This window comes from Amblyomma mixtum, chromosome 1 (genome assembly GCF_055824585.1).
Source record: "Amblyomma mixtum isolate Tamu chromosome 1, ASM5582458v1, whole genome shotgun sequence".
In the NCBI taxonomy this organism is placed as follows: Eukaryota; Metazoa; Arthropoda; class Arachnida; order Ixodida; family Ixodidae; genus Amblyomma; species Amblyomma mixtum.
The window spans coordinates 105,212,813-105,234,675 of NC_143012.1; the positions used below are offsets into that span (position 1 = coordinate 105,212,813).

A 21,863-nucleotide genomic window follows, 5' to 3' on the forward strand; every position below is an offset into this window, starting at 1 on the left:
TTTTCAAGAGTCCTGGATGCTTCCGGACAAACAGACGTCTTATTTTTTGACTTTAGTAAAGCATTTGACAAGGTGCCTCACGGAAAATTATTGTTTAACTCTTTCGCTACCGCGCCATAGGCGATCGTTCGCATATGATCGATTCAAATCGCCCGCGCAAAAAAGCTCATTTTAGAGCGTCGTGGACCCTATTGGAAAAAAAGGCAATGATGTAAATATTGGAAACCAACACTGGAAACCTTGGTGGATTATGGTAATGGAAAATGCGTTGGAATGACTGGGCATGTTGGAATGACTGGGCATGTTGGAATGACTGGGCACGTTGGAATGACTGGGCATGTTGGAATGACTGGGCATGTCGGAATGACTGGGCATGTTGGAATGACTGGGCAGGTTGGAATGACTGGGGCATGTTGGAATGACTGGGGCATGTTGGAATGACTGGGAGATGTTGGGGCAGGGGCCATGCAGCAATGTTATGTCTGTCGCAATGAGACAGCAAATTTCAAAATAGATGAAGCTCCTACAGCCAGTTTTATTTTGTGTTCATGCTCCTCTTGCTCTTCTTTAGCCACTTGTCAATGCAGCTGGGCCCCATGAAACAGCCTTGTTGATGTACCACCGGTGCATGAGGGCTTGGGAAAACTGGGCGATGCACTCTGCAGAAAAGATTGAAATGAAAGAATTAGGATCCACAAGTTTTTATTCTTGCCAGTATTAGAGTGCTAAAAAAGTAAACTCCGTATTGTGGCCACAGGAATAAAGTGAGCCTAAATCAAGAACCACTGAAGCTATTCGCACTCAAAAAGAAAAATAATTTGAGGTTCTTATTCAATATATCATATGCTCGTCATTAAGTACCATCATCAGCAGCATAACTAGCACCACTGCAAGACAAAGGCCTCTCCTATATCCCTAAACATAAGCCTGACGTGTGCCATAATGAGCAAAATAAAAAAGCCATCGTTTTTTGTCCTCTGAAGGCTTTTAGTGGGGTATTAATAAGAGGGACAATATAAAGGTAACATCAGAAGGGTGACTGCAGTAGCACAGCTGAGATGTCGCAGACGATACACTACGAAAAGAGGCATACAATCCATTGATACATCAGTTGCAAAAAATAAAAACAGCAGCAAAGAAAAGGTAAAACAAACCAGTGTCAATGCTCCAAGCGATATCACTTATTTCCATAATTTTGAGGGACCACATGCAATGAAAATGTGGTGAGGTAGAGTCACAAGCGAAGGCCATTCTGTTCTCGATTTAATTATTACTAACTCTATGCAGCTGAATGCTTTTTCTGGTGTTTTATCTTGTTGTGTTAGTGACCATCTTCCTGTGTTTGCTTGCATTGAGAATGCTAGTACAATAGGAAGTAAGTCCACATCAATCACATACCAAGCTATTACAGAATCATCATTGAAATCCTTTAGGGATGCGCTCATGAAAGTATATTGGAGTAAGATAGCTGAACTTCATGATGCAAATGTTGCCTATAATACGTTTGTCGATTGCTTTAAACAGATATATCACGACTGCTTTCCTCTTGTAACACGTGTGAAAAGTCGCAGAATCCGCAAGCCATGGGTAACGCCAGAGCTTCGCGGAGAAATACAAATGAAAGACAAGCTGTACAGAAAATTTTTGAGCAGCCGGAAGGTTGAGGACCTTGCGGTATTTAAGAAATATAGGAACAAATTGACTAAAAAACTGCGGTCTGCACGAACAGCCTATCACGTGTCACTTCTAGATGTTAAGAATGCTCGAAATGGTGTACTATGGTCGAGATTAAATACACTTCTGCAGCGGGACAGTTCACACACTGCATTAACAAAATTAAATATTGATGGAAAGGAAGTTTCTGGCGTCGAACTGGCTAATGTATTCAATACTTTTTTAACGAGCTTGGCTACCCGTGCTATAACACGTGCTGCCGGATCTGACGCTTGCAAATATGTTCGAATTCAGAATGATGAAACAATTTTTCTGCACCCAGTCACGGTAGACGAAGTAGTGTCGGTGATAACAAATCTTAACAATAGCAGTAGCTGTGACATTGATGATATCCAAATACGGCCAGTCAAGCATGTAGTTGACATAATTGCTCCCATACTTGCTCACATCTTTAACATCTGTTTAGAAACTGCAGTTTTTACGGAAAAATGCAATTAGCAAAAGTTGTTGTTCTTTACAAAAAAGGAGATCGCAACGCCCTCGCCAACTACAGACCAATCTCTATTTTGCCAGTGTTTTCGAAAGCATTTGAGAAAATGCTGCATCTAAGAATGTCAAATTTCATCCATAAATTTAACTTGCTAACACCATTTCAGTTTGGCTTCTGCAAAAGCAAATCCACTGAACTTGCATTACTCCAACAAAAGGAATATATAATAAAGCAACTTGAAAACAAACCTATTGTCATTGGTGTATTTGTGGACTTCTCAAAGGCTTTTGACCTGGTAGATCATAAAATCTTACTAAATAAATTACACTACTATGGTATCCGAGGAAAAGCGCTCTCATTGTTAAGTTCTTATTTGTCGTTTAGACAGCAAGTGGTGTACATAAATGGTATACAGTAAATGGTATACAGTGCCAACACCTCGACTAAATCTTGGTAGGGAATGCCTTCAGTACACACTTCCATCTCTTCTAAATAGGTATATCCACATTAACCTCGATTTGTTTTCTTTTTCACGTCATGAACTACATAATTTGTTTTTGCATAACATTGTTTAAGTTTCATTATGTATACATATTGCTGTTTCGTGTATTCTCCGGTGCTTCCTTGATGTGCTTGTTTTTTAAAATTGTATAAACTCTTGTGTTGCCTCCCTGTCAATAATAAGGATTGTAGACTCGTCAAGCTGCCCAAGGGCAGCTTTTTTCTACGATTCCTCCATCTGTAGTGCTAGATGGGAAATAAACTTTGATCTGATTTATTCTTCAATGGGAACAGGAAAAATTTCTTGATTTAGCTGTGATGGCATCCTGGTCTGAAGCGGGGCAGCAACATTTAACATTAAGTTGTGGAAAAGTATTGTAGAGTATATGGAACACACCTAAACGAGCGATTTCCCCTTTTATGCAGTGATGTCTGGTGGTCAAATGAGATGACTGATTACACATATGCTGTACCAAGTGTCGCTGTTGGATTAAAGGGAGTTGGTGGCGTAGCATCAAACAGTTTGGTGCAAAATTGAAAGAGCTAGGGAATACTTCAGTTTGGAATCAATGAAATTTTTATGCATAAACTGTGCAGCATGGCAAGAGCACACAGATCATGACATCTCCTGATAAACCCGAGTGCCCTTGTGGTGCCAGCAGCATGTATCGTGACATGCTCCAAGTATGTGGGGCTGCATCTGGTTAAGGTTTCTCCATACCATTAACCCTAGAGGTGGGAAAGGAGGTCAATACGTTGTGACAAAACAATGCAGACAAGACAAGGACAACGAAGGAATAAATATGATGGCATGAGTGCTGACTATCGCCAATGTGTATTGGAAACCACGTCAAAATATATACACTGTGGCCTAAAAAAACAACGAACAAAGGGCACCTTGTGTCAACCACATTGCATGAGTGTAAAACAAAACAAAAACTGACAAAGAAGCATTTAAGAGCATGAACTCTTCCTTAGGAAGCGATAAAGAAGGTGTGCTAACACAGTGATTGCGGTTTTTTTTTAAATTTCAGTGGCCTCGATTATCTCACGCACAAACTTTTCTGTGTCTGTCAGGCAAAATGCAGAGCATGAATTCCGGTTCACAGCGTTTAGGATCTGGCAAACAATTACAATTGCAATTGCGACAGTGAATCATCAAAGTTCTCCCGCAAGCTTTGTTCACATCGTCGTGGTGGTCTTTTAAACCTCTCAGTGACACACTTGCCTGTTTTCCCAATGTAAACATAGCCGCATTTCAAGGCGTTCGAACACACTGTCTTCTGTGCAGTGCACGAAGAGACTCTGATGGATAATCTCGGTTGACTACAGGTACTGAAACTTCATAGGGTTAGAAAAACAATATCGACGCCAACTCGACTGCCTATTTAACCGGTGCGACCAATTGTGGATGTAGGGAAAGGTACGTACAAACTTCCTTTTGGGAGTTACAGTCTCGACGGGGGCACAAAAAGAATGTTTCAACTTCTGCTTAAAGCAATCAGCTAAAGACACTGACAAAGGTTCTGAATATCCAGGAAAGGACAAACGGCATATCAGCTGGGCAAAACTGGATGTCATGGCAATCAAACAGGATTTCATTAAGGAATTTTTGAAGCAAAGGTTAGTGACACCTCTTGACCAGCTTAGACTGAACCGAAGAAAATGGTAAAAGTAGCTTGTTTTCCCCTGGCTCGTAAGCCCAACAAGTGTAACCACCCAAGATTAAGATCCAATAAATGTGATGACATATTATCCTCTATAATTTCAGTGGTGATTCAAAGTGGACTGAGGCTTTGACTGAACTCCTCTCTCACCTTAGACAATGCTTCGTCAGGATTGGAGATCCTGCAATAAGCCACGTAACAGCGGCGCTAATAGTTTTTTTTTGCAAAAACAAGCTATTCTGAAATGTAATAAAGGTGGACTGAAGGTATGAGCTTAAAAGTGCGACAAAATTATTCACCAAAACGCCTGAGACGTTTGGAATGCCACTGCTCCATTTAGGTTAATGAATTCTTCAACACATTATTGATCCTGATTGAGGGATGGCGTAATATAAATCCTTGATGTCGACATAGCACCCCATGAAACTGGTGCGAGAGTTATTGTGTAGAAATTGCGTTACTTTCTCTGCAGATCTTACACGAGAGGAGTCATCAATGCTCAGCAACTTAATTTTATGTCGCAAAGAGAAGGCGATTTGTTTCTGACAGGTTCCATTCTCCTAAACTACAACCCTCAAGGAGCAGTCACCTTTATGGGTCTTTGCGGTAAAGAAGATAGCTGGACAATTTTTCTTACTGAAGTTGATGGCATTAGCCTGATGGTTAAACTCTAGATTGTTAATGTTTCTTGGCACTGGACTTTGCTTTTAACAAATCAGATAGTAAGTGGCACTCAAATTCAGAATACACTGCATCTGTGGCCTTGGACTGAAAGGCGCCTTTCGATACGACCACAAAACCACCGTTTATCAGCAGTTGAAAGCAAGAGGGCCCACCCTCTTAAATACGACACAGTTCGGCCTGTGGGCAAGTTCCTAAAGAGGGTTCAAACCGTGACACTGCATCAAAACATCCCGAAACACACCTGTCACACTTAGGTCTGTGCGTGGAAAAGGCAACTCGTCAAACCATGGCAAGCATCTCCACAATAGTTCTCTTCGGAGGAACGGAAAATTTTGGTCCATAAGCACTTCAAGGACCAGACGAGGCAGCGACTCCAAGCTGAAGGTGTGCACCTTGTTGTCAAACTCTTGTGCCTGAAAACAAGCCAGGGAGTGGCTGGTTGACGGTGTCACGCACCGTTGACCAGGTGAAAGCCATCTGGAATGCCACTTTGCAGCCACTTTGCGCTCACTAGCCCGGAGCAGAGAAGCCAAGGCACGAGTGTCTGAAAACAAGGTGCACAATGTCGACACTGAGTTGCTGCCTCGTCTGCTGCTTGAAGCATATACGGACCAAAATTTGCCATTGTTCCTTCGAAGAGGACTATTCTGGAGCTGTTTGCCATACTTTGACGTCTTGCCTTCCTGTGCCTGGACCTGAGCGTGACAGGTGTGTTTCAGGGGGCGTTGGTTGATGGGGTGTCGTGGTTTGAACCATGCCAGGAACTTGCCCGCAGGCTGAACTGTAACGGGTTTAAGACGGTGGGCCCTATCGCATTCAACTGCTGATAAAGAAGGTGGTTTTGTGGTCATGTCTAAAGGCGTCTTTCTGTCCAAGGCAACGGAGGCAGTTAATTCTGAGTTCAAGTGTCACACAACAGCTGATTTGTTAATAGCAATGTCCAGAGCCAAGAAACTATGTAATAATCTAAAGTTGAACCATCTGGCTAATGTATCAACTTCAGCAAGAAACTAGCAGAGGTGCCAATGAGAGGTCAAAAGACCACCGTTACAATGTGAACAAAGCTAGCAGGGGGAATCTGATGTTTCATTGTCGCGACTGCGATCGTTTGCCACATCCTTTATGCTGTGAGGCGTAATTTCTTGTGCTGCATTGTGCTAGACAGACACAGAAAAGTTTGTGCATGAGATGATCGAGGCCACTGAAATTGTAGAAAAAACTCAATCAATGTGTTAACACACCTTCTTTATCGCTCCCTAAGAAAGAGTTCATGCTCTTAAATGCTTCATATTCAACTTTCGTTTTGTTTTTGACAGATCCAAAGTGAATGTTACAAGGCGCCCTTTCTTCATTCTTTTTTTAGGCCACAGTGTATATATTTTGATGTGCTTTCCAATAAACCTTCTTGAAAGTCAGCACTCGCACCGTCGCATTCCTTCCTCATCTTTCTCTTCTTTGCGCTGTTTTAACACGATGAATTACAAACAAGACCATTCATCCATCTTGCAAAAGTCAATACAGTCAGAGTAGCTGAGATAGTTGGGGCATCCTTCTGAATAATGCAGTCATAAAGACAAGGTTGGGACATAAAGACAGACTGTTATTGAATGGCTAATATTAATGTACTTTAGTAATGTGCTTGGTTTGGTTTATGGGGGTTTAACATCCCAAAGTGACTCAGGATGAGGGACGCCTTATGATTTTGCATGTTGATATGCTGGGCTTCATAAGAGAAGAAGTACAATAGTGTTTTAAGGCCAGCCGTAGAACAGGAAGCAATGAATCTACACTAATATCAAAGAATGAAGGCTCAAGCATGAGAGTGTAGCTAAAAGGTTATAATGACAAACATGAAAAGCTTTGGAGAAATTCAAGTCGATGACACTTGCCTAAAATAAAGAATCTAAATTTGGGTGAAAATCTGTTGTGAATTCAAAAAGTTGGATTGCACATTAGTAAAGAGAATGGGAGCCGTGATGACTGGTATAGAAATATTAGTTTGAATTATGGTGGCAAGTAATATGCTGACTCATTTCGTGCTCTAACAGTTCATGCAAAATGCACATCAATAAAATAGGAGAACAGTTTGGGGATCAGAACGGTTTCCAGCCTTAATTATTGACAGGTCAGCTTCAGGTTGTCAGGGATAGAACCAAGAGGTTTGGATTGGCTAACAATTATTGGTAAAATCTGTCTTCAGATATCCTCAGTAGTTTAAAGTATGTCAGAAGGCTTCTCACACAGCCCTCAGGTACTCGAAAGCTTGTGCTTATCAATGACTTTCGAGACATGATGAGAAGCAATGGTTAATGCAGTGAAACGGGTAACAAATAACTGATTTTTCTCAAGAAAGTGCCCATGGAATATGCTGTCAAACAAATTCCCAAGGATCCTTCAATTAAGCCCAAAATGACAGTTTATGGGTAGCCACTTTGTTATAATCATCACATACAAAAAAAGAGACACCAGAAGCCCTCCTTATTCACTGAAAACAAGGGAGAATTATGAGACATCATTCCGGCACACAAAATCACACGGATGAAGAGAGTAGACTCCATGGACACCATATTTCAACTGAGGTTTATTCCACAACACAGGCTTTTTATGTGCAAAGGGGTACTAGTGATCCCTGGGGCTGAAAAGTATTTCCGCCACCAGATAACAATTATTCAGGACGGCAAAAACCAAAACAAAAAAACATAGGGGTAAAGGTATCTTGCCACTCACATTAAACACATCGGCACGCCTATGCATCACCTACCTGGCTGACCCAACAAACATATTTGCCTCCAGATAATCTATTTCTTTTTCTGGAGCGCTGCAGAAGGGCTGCTGACATAATTCTCTTTTTCAGCAGAGATACAAAAGGCTTAAAAAATTTCCCAGCCCTTTCAAGTGCTAAACTTGCACAAGGCATGTGTTTCTTTCAAAAACGCCTTGCATGCTCGCTTGTGCGAGCAAAGGCGAATGTGCTCAGCTAAATGACCTCTGCCACTTAATGAATCAGCTGTCCTGCAATGTTCAAGCAAGCGTTCATTGATGCAAGCCTCGTCTGTCTAATGTAATGTTTGCCACAGGCAAGGAGGATGCTGTACACCATGTCAACCTCATGTTTAACGAGGGGTTTGGTGTGCTTAGTTTTGTAGGCAGGCTTTTTCGTAACGTCATTTATCAGGTGGCACATGCATCCCAGCTTTCCCAAGCTGAAAATACGACATGTACATCGTGTTTGTCACTGGCCTTCTTGAGGCGGTGTGACACCTGATGGCAATAGGGCACAATGACAGGTCACTGTTGCGAATGTGCGTTGTCTTCCGGCTTGCGCTGCCCAGCACACTTCATCTCTCGAACCTGGCTTTCTACAACTAAGGCTACAATTTCTCCTGTGAAAACTGCCTGCTCCAGTCTCCTTACTTGCGCATTGATGCTGTCACAGAGTCGTGACAGCGTCAATGCCGAAGTAAGGCGACTGGAGCAGGCAGGCAGAAAAAGAAATAGATTATCTCAACGCAAATGTGTGTTGGGTCAGCCAGGTAGGCAATGTTTAGTCACGCCAATGCATTCAACTTGAGTGACAAGCTAACCTTACGCCTATGTTTTTGTTTTTGCAACATTGAATAATTGTTACCTGGTCGAGGAAACACTTTTCAGCCACAGGGGTCACTAGTACCACTTTGCATGTAAAAAGCTCATGTTGTGGAATCAACCTCAGTTGAAGTATGTGGTCTATGGAGTCTACTCTCTTCGTTCATGTGTTTTTGTACACTGGAATGATGTCTCATAATTCTACCCAGAACCAATTAGCTCAGCTCTCCATGCTTAGCAAAAACAAGCCAGCAGTAATGAAACCAGTTCTCATGTGTGCACTTTTTCTTTTACATCTGTGACCTGCGATGAGTGGCATAAAAACACATATTTAAGTTAACACACATGCATCATAATGTTAATATTCGTAGTCAAATAGTATCACATAATGCAGCCAAAAACATGCAGACATTTCGCACTTCATGCATAGAATGCAACGGTTAAAAGACGAGCAATATTGAATGTAAAACTTCAAATGGCCTGCAACCAGCCCATTCTGACAGCCAACTAATATTACTCATATAAAAATGTAAACATATCAGGCCAGAGCTATCCAAACTGCTCCAAGCAGTAGCATTAAGGAAAAGAGCAATGAAAGTAAGAGAACATTTCATGGCAACCACAAGAACAAAGCACAATGCAGTAACAACTTACAACACAGCTTTTGACTTCATCTGCTGGCCACAAAATCCATGCCATTGACTCGGACTGGAAGACAGATGTGCCACCTGCGGATACCAATTTCCCATTATCACTATGACAGGAGTACAAAAACAAGCATGCGAACTCGGTCCAACAGTGAATATCACATGAATGTAAAAAGATCAGGAAAAATATACCTGCCCAAGTATACGCCTCAATACAAAGGAAAACTACCCCGTTTAAAATGCATCAGTTCCCCTAGCACTAGTAAAGGAATCTTGCTATGAGCAAAACAAATCTGCGTTCGAAAGCGTAGATAAACATCGTAATAACTGAGACAATTATTGCGTCACTTGTTTTCTTCAGAAACCAATTTTCAAACAGCAGAGTGATCGAAATGCAAGATCCTATACTCTGGGTAGCCAGAAACGCTATCGGTATCATAAAAAAAAAATCTTCACATACTCATTTAAAAATTAGATCCTGACGGCCGGAAATTAACTTTCGTTGGTAACTGCAACCTGAGACAGTGCTTTCTTTATAGTGGGGTTTGAATTCAGATGCAGAAAATGGGCACTGATCGTATTGGAGGGTTCCGGATTAATTTAGACCACCTAGAATTTCTTAACGTGAGCTGACATCGCACAGCACAGGGGCATTCTTTTTTTCATTTCACCTAAATCGAAATGCGGCTACTGCCATCAGGATCGACCCTACGACCTAAGGTTCAACAGTCTAGGGCCGAGCAAAAACCGCGGCGAATAAAAAGTGTTTCAATCCCCCTCAAAGTGCTAACGCTATCTTGAAAGACAATCATACATTTTACGCACAGCCAAAGTGCCGGTCCTTGAAACGTGCGCGGTGGTGTGAACAAGCATGGGCAGAAACGCGTAGAACGAGGCATATACGAGGACAAATCTGTGCTCAACAAGAAACAAAACGCGCAAACATGCGCATACCAAAATCATGCAAAGCTAGCGCACGCACGGTCGCATCCCCTTTGCCAAAACAAGTACCGACAGCGACAATTCTTGGCAGAGCAACTCACCGCGGCGACAGCAAAAGCGCCTCAAAAACGCTTTTTATAGCATTGAACACGAATACTGCAGCAGTACGACAGGTCACCGTTCCAGCATTATATGCTTCGGATAATGCACGAGTACTGCTTACCTTTTCAGATGATTGCGTAGTCGTGCAGAACGCTGTTTGCCTTCGTGTCACGGGCACTACACCAACCAGTGAGATTTCAGCACGAGTGCTACGTAGCCGGCACTCTCTACCACGTAGTCACACAGAAGAAAATATTCCGGGCCTTATTTGGAACATTTCCACCGCGACACTGCCCGCGCGTCTTGTGCCTGGACACCCATCCTGGACTACACAAAGAAGCGCACAGACTGAAAAGTTAGAGAGACCAGAAAAATGACACTTTGCCTCGAATAGGCTACGTCGACAGCACTGCGCGATTGTGCACCCTTGAGCAAGAAGAAACACACGCAAACCACAACACAGTTCACGACGGCTCACAATTCAAGTAGCGAATTGTAGCAAGCGCCGAAGCGCGATGCACGCGACGCAGCACCCGAACCGCCATGAGGGTTATACAGAAAAACAGCTACCGGCAGCCACCTGGCGGTGACAACCAGTTTTTGTTTCGGTTTCGTTGTGAAAAAGCTTGTATCCTACTTTTTATTTTATTTTCGGTATTTTTATTGGGTATTCAGCCGTATCGGCATCCACAGAAATTGCAGCGATTGCGAGCAATTACCACTGGTAGAAACGCGTGAATTAACGACCTGTTGCTTGCGCTGCGGTTGAAAAATGCCTGAGTTCTCACGGCAGTATGGCTTGCTGCTTTGCTCATTCACGAAATTACATGCCGATTTCTGTTTGTATGGGGAAGTTTTTTTTTATATTGATGGGAGATCAGCAAGGCTAACAAAATACCCAACGTAGCAGTCGTAGAGAGTAGGTTGTCGTAAAAACATGGTGACGCTGTTTGATCGGCAGCACGACGTGAGAGGCGGCAGCGTTGAAACGCGCGTCGAGAGAACAACCTCCATGGTATATGCTTTCTTGAGACTACAGTGAAGGTCTGCATTTTTTATAGTGGAGTTCTCTCATCCAACGTGAAAACCAAATCAATTCTTAGTATGAAATATGCTGTGTAATTTATATCCTAGTGTGTTTATATATATCTGCATTTCTATTTTGAAAAACAGTGTTGTACTGGTAATTGTGTACCGAGGTGCATGTATAAGAGTGCAGCCTTGTCGAAATATTCTGTGTATATATTTGTATTCGTAACCCTTCTACAAAGAAGCTGTGTGGCCAGCTATGTGGTTAAAAATTTGTTAATTGAATTAGTATATGTCTTGAAATGCACGCTCAATAAAATTTTCTGAATGAAATTGAGTGTTCGGATTCAGGCATGCAGGGCTCTGCAAACCTGCAATTTATTATTTTGTGAACAATGAAGTTAAACTTTTTCTCAAATATTTTGCTAATGATAATCTAAGCCCAAGTATATAAGTCGTTACTTTTTAAAAAAATTTTCTGAAACTGTCAAGTCAACAAATGCACGTGTAAAAAAGAGAAATTTGTCTTGCAGTTTTTATTCTAACAGCATAAAGTGCCAAGTGTACAGTCTTTGTCAAAAGTAACCAGGCTGCATGGTTTGCTTCTAGCTTGTATAGTGGAGCCCTTGTGTTATTCCTAAGGATCAAAACGTGTTGGAAGGTAATAAGACCCTCAGTCCTTACCTTTAGCTACCATTCCAGCTTTAGGGAAGCTGTGAGGGATCCACTGTACGAGCTAGAAGCAAACTATGCAGCCTGGTTACTTTTGACAAAGACTGTACGTTTGATGGATTTGACCCACTGAGATTGTTAGTGCATTGATGAGTTTCATTTTGTCAACCATATAGGCACATGCATGCAGTATCTGCTGCCCAGCATCGGCCATTCAAATACAGCCATGGTTTGTGCCATGCCAAACAAGTAGGTACAGTCGAGGGTAAAAAAGATTAGCACACATGACGGAACACCAGAGCGCCGGAATGACAACGCCTGGCACTGCGGGTGGCGGAGAGGCTGATAACGGGAGTGCCGGGCCGTTCCCATTCTACAGTATTAAGGGGGTCTGCCACGGACAGTAAAATTACTGCGGACTGCCACGGACAGCAAATTAGCGGACTGCCACGGACAGCGAAACTGCTGACTAAAAGCAGCGCTATCATATATTGTTCCCGCGAGTTCCTTTTGACAAACCATCGCGGACATAAAAAACCAGTAATAAAAAGAAGCCATCTGTGCTCATGATAGCCGAGCCAAAATAAATTCCGCAAGCACAGTCACGTAGGGTCGGCACTTCAACGCTCGGGCGGTGCACGCTTGATAAAGCTTACTTCCTGCCCCCCCCCCCCCCCTCCCCCCTAGGCTGCAAACATGGAAACGGCCCGTTAGGCAGTTCTGCCTACCGCAGCGCCGCGTGGTGAGATATACGAATTCTGATCGCCAGTGATCTGTGCTAATATTTTTTGCTCGCGACTGTACACATCCATAGGCTCCCACCGTGGTTTCCACATAGTCCAGTGTTGCCTGCCAGGCCCACCGAGATAATCACGATGGATACCACCAAGCCCATCCCGTCCCACCGTGTTCACTGAAGTGTCCAGCGTGGTTTCCATTCAGCCCAATATTGTTTACTGAAAGTGCCAGTGCAGCCACCACAATTTCCACTCAATCCAGGGTGGCCCAAAGTCGCCATTAGTGCATCCAACATCTCTCCCATTCGCTCCAACAGCACCCAGCGTGGAAACCAACACTTCCAATCAGCCCACCGTTTTCTCCAACATGGAAACCAACACTTCCATTCGGCCCACCGTTTTCTCCAACATGACTTTTGCTGGAATTTTCAACAGGGGACGTGCTCCGCCATCTAGTTAGCAAGCTCAACAACTGCTCTTTCGATTGCAGCCTTGGTTTTAGTGTTTTGACATGAGGGGGCGCCGTGAAAAATAAAACTTCGAACGGTCGCGGCAGCGTCAGTCGAAGAAAATGGCGTCCGCATCGCCGCGCGCTCCTCGAAAGCGAAAGCCGACATCGAGCACGTCGGCCGGTTTCGTTTTTTGCGACAAATGCAGTGGTTATTAGTCGGGCAACAATGTACAAACGTGGGATTTCGGTTTCGACAGCAAGACTTCGCCTCGGGAGCCTGGAACGTCAGCGCGTACTTGCATGTAAGTTCTGTTTTTGTTCGCTGTGCGTTTTCTGCGGTGCATACGGTTTGTAATTGATGACAGTGGTTTATTTTTGTGCTTCAGGGTCCTGACAACGTATAGCAAAGACAGTTTGCCAAATGCTCAAGGTCGCATCGCGTTTTTCAACCAAGACGACAGCTAGGTGTCCATATCGGCACATCGCTGCAGAGCGGCGCTCGGAGATTCGCTCGACTTCTCGACTTTTTTTTTTTTGATGCTCTTCACGGCGGAAATGATGAAGACCGTGTGAGGAAATACTAATAAGTATGCATGGATGAAGATTTTCAGCAAATTCGGCGTGACGGCTCATGAGAAGACGTGAATCTGTTGGAGATTCTGATGTTCATTGGAATCATCATATACATTGGAATTGTTGACCTGGCACGACTGTATCTCTACTGAAATACCAGAGTAATCTATTCTGGCCCTCTGCCATCAAAAATAATTTCTCAAAATTGGTTTTTTGCTTTTTTTTTGTTTTTTTGCACGTAACGGACCCGGATGATTCAGTGGCGGCAGCTTCTCTTGGCAACACTTGGAAAGTGTCCTGGCTTTTGAACCACGTCGATAAAACTTATTTCATCGATCCTGATGTTTTAGAGCTTGCCTAAAATGCCAGATTTTATCAGCTGGCTTTCAGGGAGCAGCTCATTCAAGAAACCTTCGGGTATGATGAGGGGAAAGAAGTCCACGCCCCCAATCCTCCCATAGAATCCATTCAACACCAACAGAAAAGAATGAAAAAAAGAAGAAACTACAAGCTCGGCTATCAGAGAACACGGGAGGAACAAAGATAAAACCTTATGTGAAGCACCTGTTAGTCTACCTCCGCTTCACATCTTCACCCCTGATTGCACTTCACAGTTGCGCCACAGTCATGACCCCTGACTTGACAAGCCATGGAAAGTGCAGTAAATTGTTCTCATAGCTGAAACTGTGAATAATGACAGCTATAAACATGTGCAACAATTTGTATATTCCAGTTTTCCTCTAATCAAGTTCGGGCTTAGTGCAGCCGGTAATTTTTGTTTTTGCTATATACTTTTTTGTGTTTTTAGCAAATTTCACACATAAATGTTCATTTACTTTTGCACACACAACTCTTCTGTTTGTTTCATTCAGAAGTGTAACTAATAAGCTACAATTTCATGCATTGCAATATGTGCTGAGTGTATTAGTTCTTGGGAAAAAAATTTTTCTTTCAGTACACTCCAAATCGTGCATTTTTCCACGGTAGCGAAAGAGTTAAACTTGAATCGATTGGACTTCCCTCTTTTATAATTCAGTGGGTGCATGCCTATCTCACAGATAGGCAGCAATTTGTAGCAATCCAGGACTCTTGTTCAGACATGCTGCATGTGACTTCAGGGGTTCCTCAAGGCAGTGTCTTGGGACCCCTGCTATTTTTAATCTATGTGAATGACCTAGTGGATATTGTTGAAAAGGATGTAGAGGTGAGGCTGCTTGCCGATGATTGTATAATTTTTAAAGAGCTAGTAAGTGATTCTGACCACTTGTCACTTCAAAAAACTGTACTAGCAATTGCAGACTGGTGTGAGCGCTGGGGCATGGATATTAACACAAACAAAACCGTATTATTAAGAATCACAAGAAAAAAAGCGCCCAGATTTCACAGTTATATACTTCACAATCATCCCATTTTAGAAGTAGAAAGCTATAAGTACCTCGGAGTAACCCTCACGAACAAACTTACTTGGTCCACTCATATAGCTGACATCTGCTCATCAGCAGTAAAGAAATTATGGTTTATTAAAAGAAAACTCAGAAACTCTCCCGTGAGTACCAGAATCACTGCATACAAGGCTTGTGTTAGGTCCCGACTTGAATATGCGGCAGCAGTGTGGGACCCGCATAACAAGAAAGACATTGCTCAACTGGAGCGTGCTCAGCGAAAAGCAGTTCGTTTTATTTATGGGAAATATAGAAGGATAGACTCTCCAACTGCGTTAATTCGAAAGAGTAATTTACAGTTCTTGGCAATAAGAAGAAAAGTTACCCGTCTAGTACTGCTTCATAATTACATGTCTGGAAATTTGAAGGCAGATCTTCCTGATTGTGTGAAGCTGGCGAGCACTAGGAGAACACGTCATGTACATGAGCAGTCATTAGCACCAATTTTCGCACGAACTAGTGGGTTTAAGAACAGTTTTTTTCCGAACACTGTCGCGGAGTGGAATGGCCTTCCTTCGGGTCTATGTAAGTCTAGGAATTTTGAAAAGGAGCTCAAGAACTTAATGTATGGCTCCTAATATCTTGTTTGATGACTCTGGATTTGTGTCCTGTTTACTGACTCGCGGTGTTGTAGCTGATGCTCTTTTAGAAATTTTTTTAGTTGTATGCCCCTCCTGCTTGGGCCAACTCTGGCTTGCAGTATACTGAAATAAATAAAATAAATAAATAAACATCAACCAACTTCTACATAAACGTTTTAAGGAAAGAACTTTCTATGGTATGAAATCCCATAGAAGAGCAGCCGCCTACAGAAACTTACTAGATGAAATCAGAAAGGAGGCTTGTGCTGCAGCCGGAAGGGGAGAGGGTATGGGTCGGGGAGAGGTATGTGACATTGCAAATGATGGTGAAGTTTCTGCCCTCCAAGCCAAAAGTGCGAGGGAGGAGCTAGTTGATGAACTCCGTAAACTGACAACTGAGCAATGCCCACGGGCATTTAATGCCTCCGAACTTTGGAACATTGCGAAAATGTATCTTGACAACATGAACACCGGCATGAGACTCAACAATTAGATAAGAGAGAATTTCTTCAAGGACAAGCCACCTCCTTCTCGAGGGGTGGCCGTTAACCAACAATCCAAACCGAGGAGACAACGCAAGAGGAGGAGAAGAGAATTTGCAAAGACACAGTCGTTATTCAAGACGAATCAGAGTGCGTGCGTGAGAAATATTGTTGATGGAGAAATGGACACCAAGGTCCTGTCTTCATGGGCAGAGATAATGGAAAAGCCAAGTCTGGTACCACCTCTTCGTACTGATAACCACCGTCTAGACCCTGAGAAAACTCCGCTGCGCCCGATCTCATCGAAGGAACTGAAAAGGTGCCTACCACCTCTTAGCACTGCTGCAGGGCCTGATGGCTTCAGTCCCGGTGATCTACGGGTCGTCCCGACATCAGTAATCAAATTCCTTCTCACCGTATTCATGCTCCACCATCGGCTACCTGTCTGCCTCTCTGGAGCCCGCACAATCTTTGTCCCGAAGAAAAATAATGCATCCGAACCGGGAGACTTCAGACCGACCACGGTTTCCTCTGTGTTGGTCCGACTCTTCCACGAAACCCTGGCTATCCGTCATCTTGCTGAAGCCGACGTCGATTTCAGACAACGTGCCTTTCTGCCTGTGGATGGGTGCGCTGAAAATGTCTTTTCCTTGGCTGGAGTCCTCTACGAGGTGAGACGTCACTATCTGCACTTACACATGACGACACTTGATGTGGCAAAGGCCTTTGATAGTGTCACTCTTGACGCTATCCTGGAGGGCCTCCGACGGAAGGGTATCGCCGGAGAACTTGTCTCCTACAGTGTGGAGGATTTCTACAAATCCGCAACTACAGTCCTCAACTTTGGGGAAAAAGCCCGAACCGTTCGTCCTTCTCGGGGTGTGAGGCAGGGTGACCCCCTGTCTCCACTGCTCTTTAACTTAGTCCTTGACCACTGGTTGAGAAACTGTTCCTGGGGGATTGCCTTCAGAAGTGGAGCGTTTGAGGTAAGTGCCATGGCCTTCGCAGATGACCTTGCGTTGTTTGCAACTTCTCCACACAGTCTTCAGTAACAACTGTACAGTCTGGAAACATACCTGGCAGAGCGGGGGTTGCGTCTCAACCCGATAAAGTGCCTGGCCGTGTCGCTGGTTGCCGATGCAAAAAATAAGATAACAGATCTCCGAGGAACATCAATTTTTTCTCTCTGACAAACGGATTCCCGAGGCCACTTCAACAACATCGTGATGATACCTGGGACTCATGATCACACCCACTGGTATGGTGACTGCCCCCGTGATACCTGATATTAAAAAACACCTACTCCGTCTGACAAAAGCAACTTTGAAACCCCAGCAACGCCTGGTGGCTCTCAGATTCTACTTAATCCCCCATCTACTCCATAAGCTTGTCCTGGGGCCAGTCCCGGCCAAGTTATTGAAGAAGTGTGACCAAACTATCCGCGCGGCCATCCGACAATGGCTCCGTCTTGAGCACGACTTCCCCCTGGGTGCGTTCTATGCCGCTGTGAAGTACAGGGGATTTGGCATTCCATATCTACGAACCTCCATCCCTGCCAAGCGCAAGAAACGTATTCAAAACCTGGCATCCTCCTCCAGTGAAGTCTGCCGAGCTCTCGCGCAGATGGACTGCGTGAAAGCCATGAAACAGCACTCTTACAAGATGTGCACATATGTAGGCACACTTATCGAATCAACATGAAGCAATAATAACTACTGGAAGTGGCAACTCTACAGCAGCAATGATGGCTCCCCCCTGCAGGGTCGAAGTTCATCGGCATAATTCGCCGAGGGAACTTCCCTGTTGCGTGGCCACGCCTTCATTGACGCCATCAAACTCCGTTACAACGCAATGCCAAATCTCTCGCGTACGAAAAGGGGGCCGGACGTGCCTAAGCAATGCAGAGCTGATTGCCAAGCCACAGAAACACTCACCCACGTCCTCCAAAAATGTCACCGCGCAGACGGTGCCAGAATTCACCGCCACAGCGCTTTGGCAGCATACCTGGCCAGTAGCCTCCGTAAGAGAGGCTACGAAGTCTTGGAGGAGCCCATCTACAATACCTCACTTGGTGACAGAAAACCCGACCTTGTTACCACAAAGGATTTGCAGGTCGTGGTCCTTGATGTCCGGGTAGTAGATGGAGGTGTGACATTGTCCCAAGCACGTGAGTGCAAGGTAGCCAAATATATGATGCCAGACTTGCTGAGACAAATTCCTCATCCTCTCGTCACTGCTATGACCCTCAGTTATCGGGGGGTTTGGGCCAGAGAGTCGATAAAGTCACTCAAACATCTTGCATTTTCCAGACACGATATCAAGTTACTAACAGTTCGTTGTCTCGAGGTTGGGGGGGGGGGGGGGAGGGGTCCGGTGCTTCCGTGTTCACCAACGTATGACGGGCATGTTGGTGCGCTGAAGCTCGGGCTCTCCGGCTGCAGCCCCGCGCCGTAACTAACTGCGTACTACTGCGCAACCCACAGTAGGAATCCGTTCCTTTTCACTTTCTGCGCGTCACATTTGGGAAAATCTAATTCGGCCACGCGGCGCAGCGGTCTCTCCAAAGTTCCCCAACAGTGTGGAGTTGACAAGGCCAGCCTCGCTTATCGGGACTTTGAGAATGGCAGCGGCGGGAGGTTGGGAGAACCGCGAAAAAAATAGCGAAATGCCTCTTCATATAATTAGTGGCGCGCATGAATTGATTAACGAGATTCCCACTGTGAAAAACCGCGAAAAGCACTCGACGGTAAGTAGCTTGCTGGTCGGAAAGAACCCCTAGGGTCGTGGAGGGGCCGCAGGTAGCTAACCCCGTGTTAGGTTCTCCTGTCTCCGGTGGTGGTGGTGGTGAAAACTTTTTAATAAACAACAGGAGAGTTTGCAGGCCAAAAATGGCCCTTTACATAGGTGGAGTCCTTAGTCCGGGACCCCGCTGGACGAGGCCGCTACTCGCGCCCGTTGGACTAGAGCCCTTTGAGACTCCAGCCCCGAGCAGTTGAGCAGGGCTGCCTCCCATGCCTCTCGGGAAGGGGAAGGATTGGGGGGAAGGGAAGGATTCTTTTGACAGGCCCAAACCATGTGGAAGGTATCGGAAACTTCCCCACAGTGAGGGCAGCGCCCATCAATTTTGGGGTCGAAATGTTTCACTATTGCAGGACACAACAGAGTGTTGGTCTGCAAGCGCCTCAGAGTTCGCTCATCAGCTTTACTCAGGCCCTTAGCAGGGACCGGGAAAAGACGATGGCGTTCGCAATAGTCGTCCAGAATTTCTCTGAACCGCAGAAGCGGTTGCACAATCTCCGAGCCGGAAGAGCCTGGGTGAGGTGCCCGGTAGGTAAGCGCTCGGGCAGCCGCGTCCGCAGCCTCATTACCTCTAACGCCCTGATGGCCTGGAGTCCAAACTATGCGTTTGGGCGAAGGGTCCGATTCCCTCACTGCGCGCTTTAATATACTCCAGGCTAAAGGTGAAATCTCGCCAGCCAGGTAGTGTTGACAGGCTCGACGCGAATCTGTCACGATTACCTTCGAATTCAAGTCCGAGGCGGCAAGCGCAATGGCTACTTCCTCAGCCTGTGCTGAATTTCGAGCTCGAAAGGAGAGCCCGTTAACGCATTGATCCTGGTGAACTACTGCGGCCGTGTAGAATCCATTGGGCGACGGCCCTGCCACGTCAACGTAGTATACACCCTGTTTGGATCCGTGTTGGTGTTCGAGGGCCCGAGCGCGCGCCTCTCGTCTGCCTTCGTGTGTATGTGTGTCCATGTTGCGCGGGAGTGGAGGGACCCAGAGCTTGTGACGCCATAGCTCCGGAATCCGACACGTCTCCTCTGGAGTGCACTCGTGTTGGATGTGCAAGCGGTCTAGCAGGCGGCGCCCGGATGCCGTCTGCGAGAGTCGCGTATATTGGTTCACGAGGTGGGCCTCTCGTAACTCCTGGTAGGAGTTGATCACCCCCAACGCCGACAACTTAGCATTGGAGGTGGCCACTGGGAGGCCCAGTGCTCGCTTTGTAGCCTTTCTAACGATGGTGTCGATTCTTATTTCTTGTTGTTTCGTAGTGCGAAGGTAGGGAGCGGAGTAGAGGACCCTGCTGGTCACGAAGGCATGGGCGAGCCGAAGCGCGTCCCTGCCTCGCAACCCGCCGCGCTTGTTAGAAACGCGATGGATCATGCGTCCGACCTGTTCGCCTACGCGCTTGAGTTTGGCAATAGTGGATTCCGGGCTGAGCCTGTTATGGATGAACAGACCTAGTATGCGGAGCTCCCCGACCTCTTTGATGGGGCCTCCCGTCAGAGAGATTTGCAAACTCGTGTTGTCCTTAGGATCGGATCTGATGTGCAGAAGTTCCGATTTTGCGGGAGCACATTGGAGACCACAGCCGATAGCGTAGCTATCGGTTATGGTGGCGGCCCGCTGAAGGCGGTCCTCCATTTCCCCAAGGCTCCCTTCGGTAGTCCAAATTGTTATGTCGTCCGCGTATAGTGCGTGATGAATGCCTTCCACCCGGGCCAATTGGTGGGGAAGCTGCATCATGGCAATGTTGAAAAGAAGTGGCGACAAGACCGCCCCTTGGGGTGTACCCCGTGTACCCATCGTGTATGGTCCGTATTCGTCATCCTCAATCTTGAGGAAGGCCTGACGCTTGGAGAGAAAGTCTCTTACATATATGAATGCCTTGCGCCCACAATCAGTGGTACTCAAGTTAGCCAAGATGCTGCTATGACGAACGTTGTCAAAGGCCCCCTTAAGATCAAGGGCAAGGATGGCCTTGTCGTTGTGGCGCATGGCAGTGGGTCGTATTATGTAGCGGTGTAACTGGAGGAGGACGTCCTGCGCAGACATATGCGGTCGGAACCCGAACATAGTGTCTGCAAAGAGGCCCTTGGTCTCTATGTGTGGAGAGAGGCGATCCCTAACCATCGTCTCCATAAGCTTGCCCACACAAGAGGTTAGTGAGATGGGCCTCAGGTTGTCGGTATTCACTGGCTTGCCTGGCTTAGGGATGAAAGTGACCAAGGAGGTCTTCCATTCGGGAGGGAGTGGACGCCCGTCCCAAATCTGGTTAATGTACCCTAGCAGGTGGAGGTAGGCCGAATCTGGGAGGTTGGCCAACAGATTGACTGTTATGCGATCCCGACCCGGAGCCGTACCTCGCCGCATTTTAGCTAAAGCCGCCTTAAGGTCGTGTAACTCAAAAGGGGCATCAATGTCGGGATTCGGCTTTCCCGCGTACTCGTACTCGGGCCCAACTGGGTCCTCTATGCGGCAGAGATATCTGTCGCACAGGGTGTCCGCGAGTTGAGCCGTCGTACCTTGGTACCCGTGCAAAGCCCGCCGGAGCTGTCTTTGCGTCGCCCCTCTCGTTTGAGTGGGGTCGATGAGACTGCGAAAGAAGCGCCATGTTCCTCTCGAGCTCATCTGACGCGCTGCCGAATTACACTTCTCTATCCAGTTTGAATCGGTGAGCTGGGCAGCATACGCCGCAGCCTGCTCCGTGAGGTCGACAATGCGAGCTTTAAGTTTGCGATTCAGCTTTTGCTTCTTCCACCGTTTGGTAAGACTCCGGCGAGCCTCCCACAAGTGCAGGAGGTGATTGTCCACTGCAGG

At 45.7% G+C, this 21,863-nt stretch overlaps 1 long non-coding RNA gene across 1 annotated transcript; it reads right to left on the bottom strand.

The window, feature by feature from the left end:
- Positions 1–511: 511 nt before the first annotated feature.
- Positions 512–10,816, bottom strand: LOC149367419 (uncharacterized). Its single transcript, XR_016287043.1, has 3 exons — positions 10,414–10,816; positions 9,256–9,329; positions 512–659 (listed from the first exon to the last, which is right to left on the bottom strand). It is a non-coding gene; the product is annotated as an uncharacterized LOC149367419 (long non-coding RNA).
- Between the last annotated feature and the right edge of the window lie 11,047 nt (positions 10,817–21,863).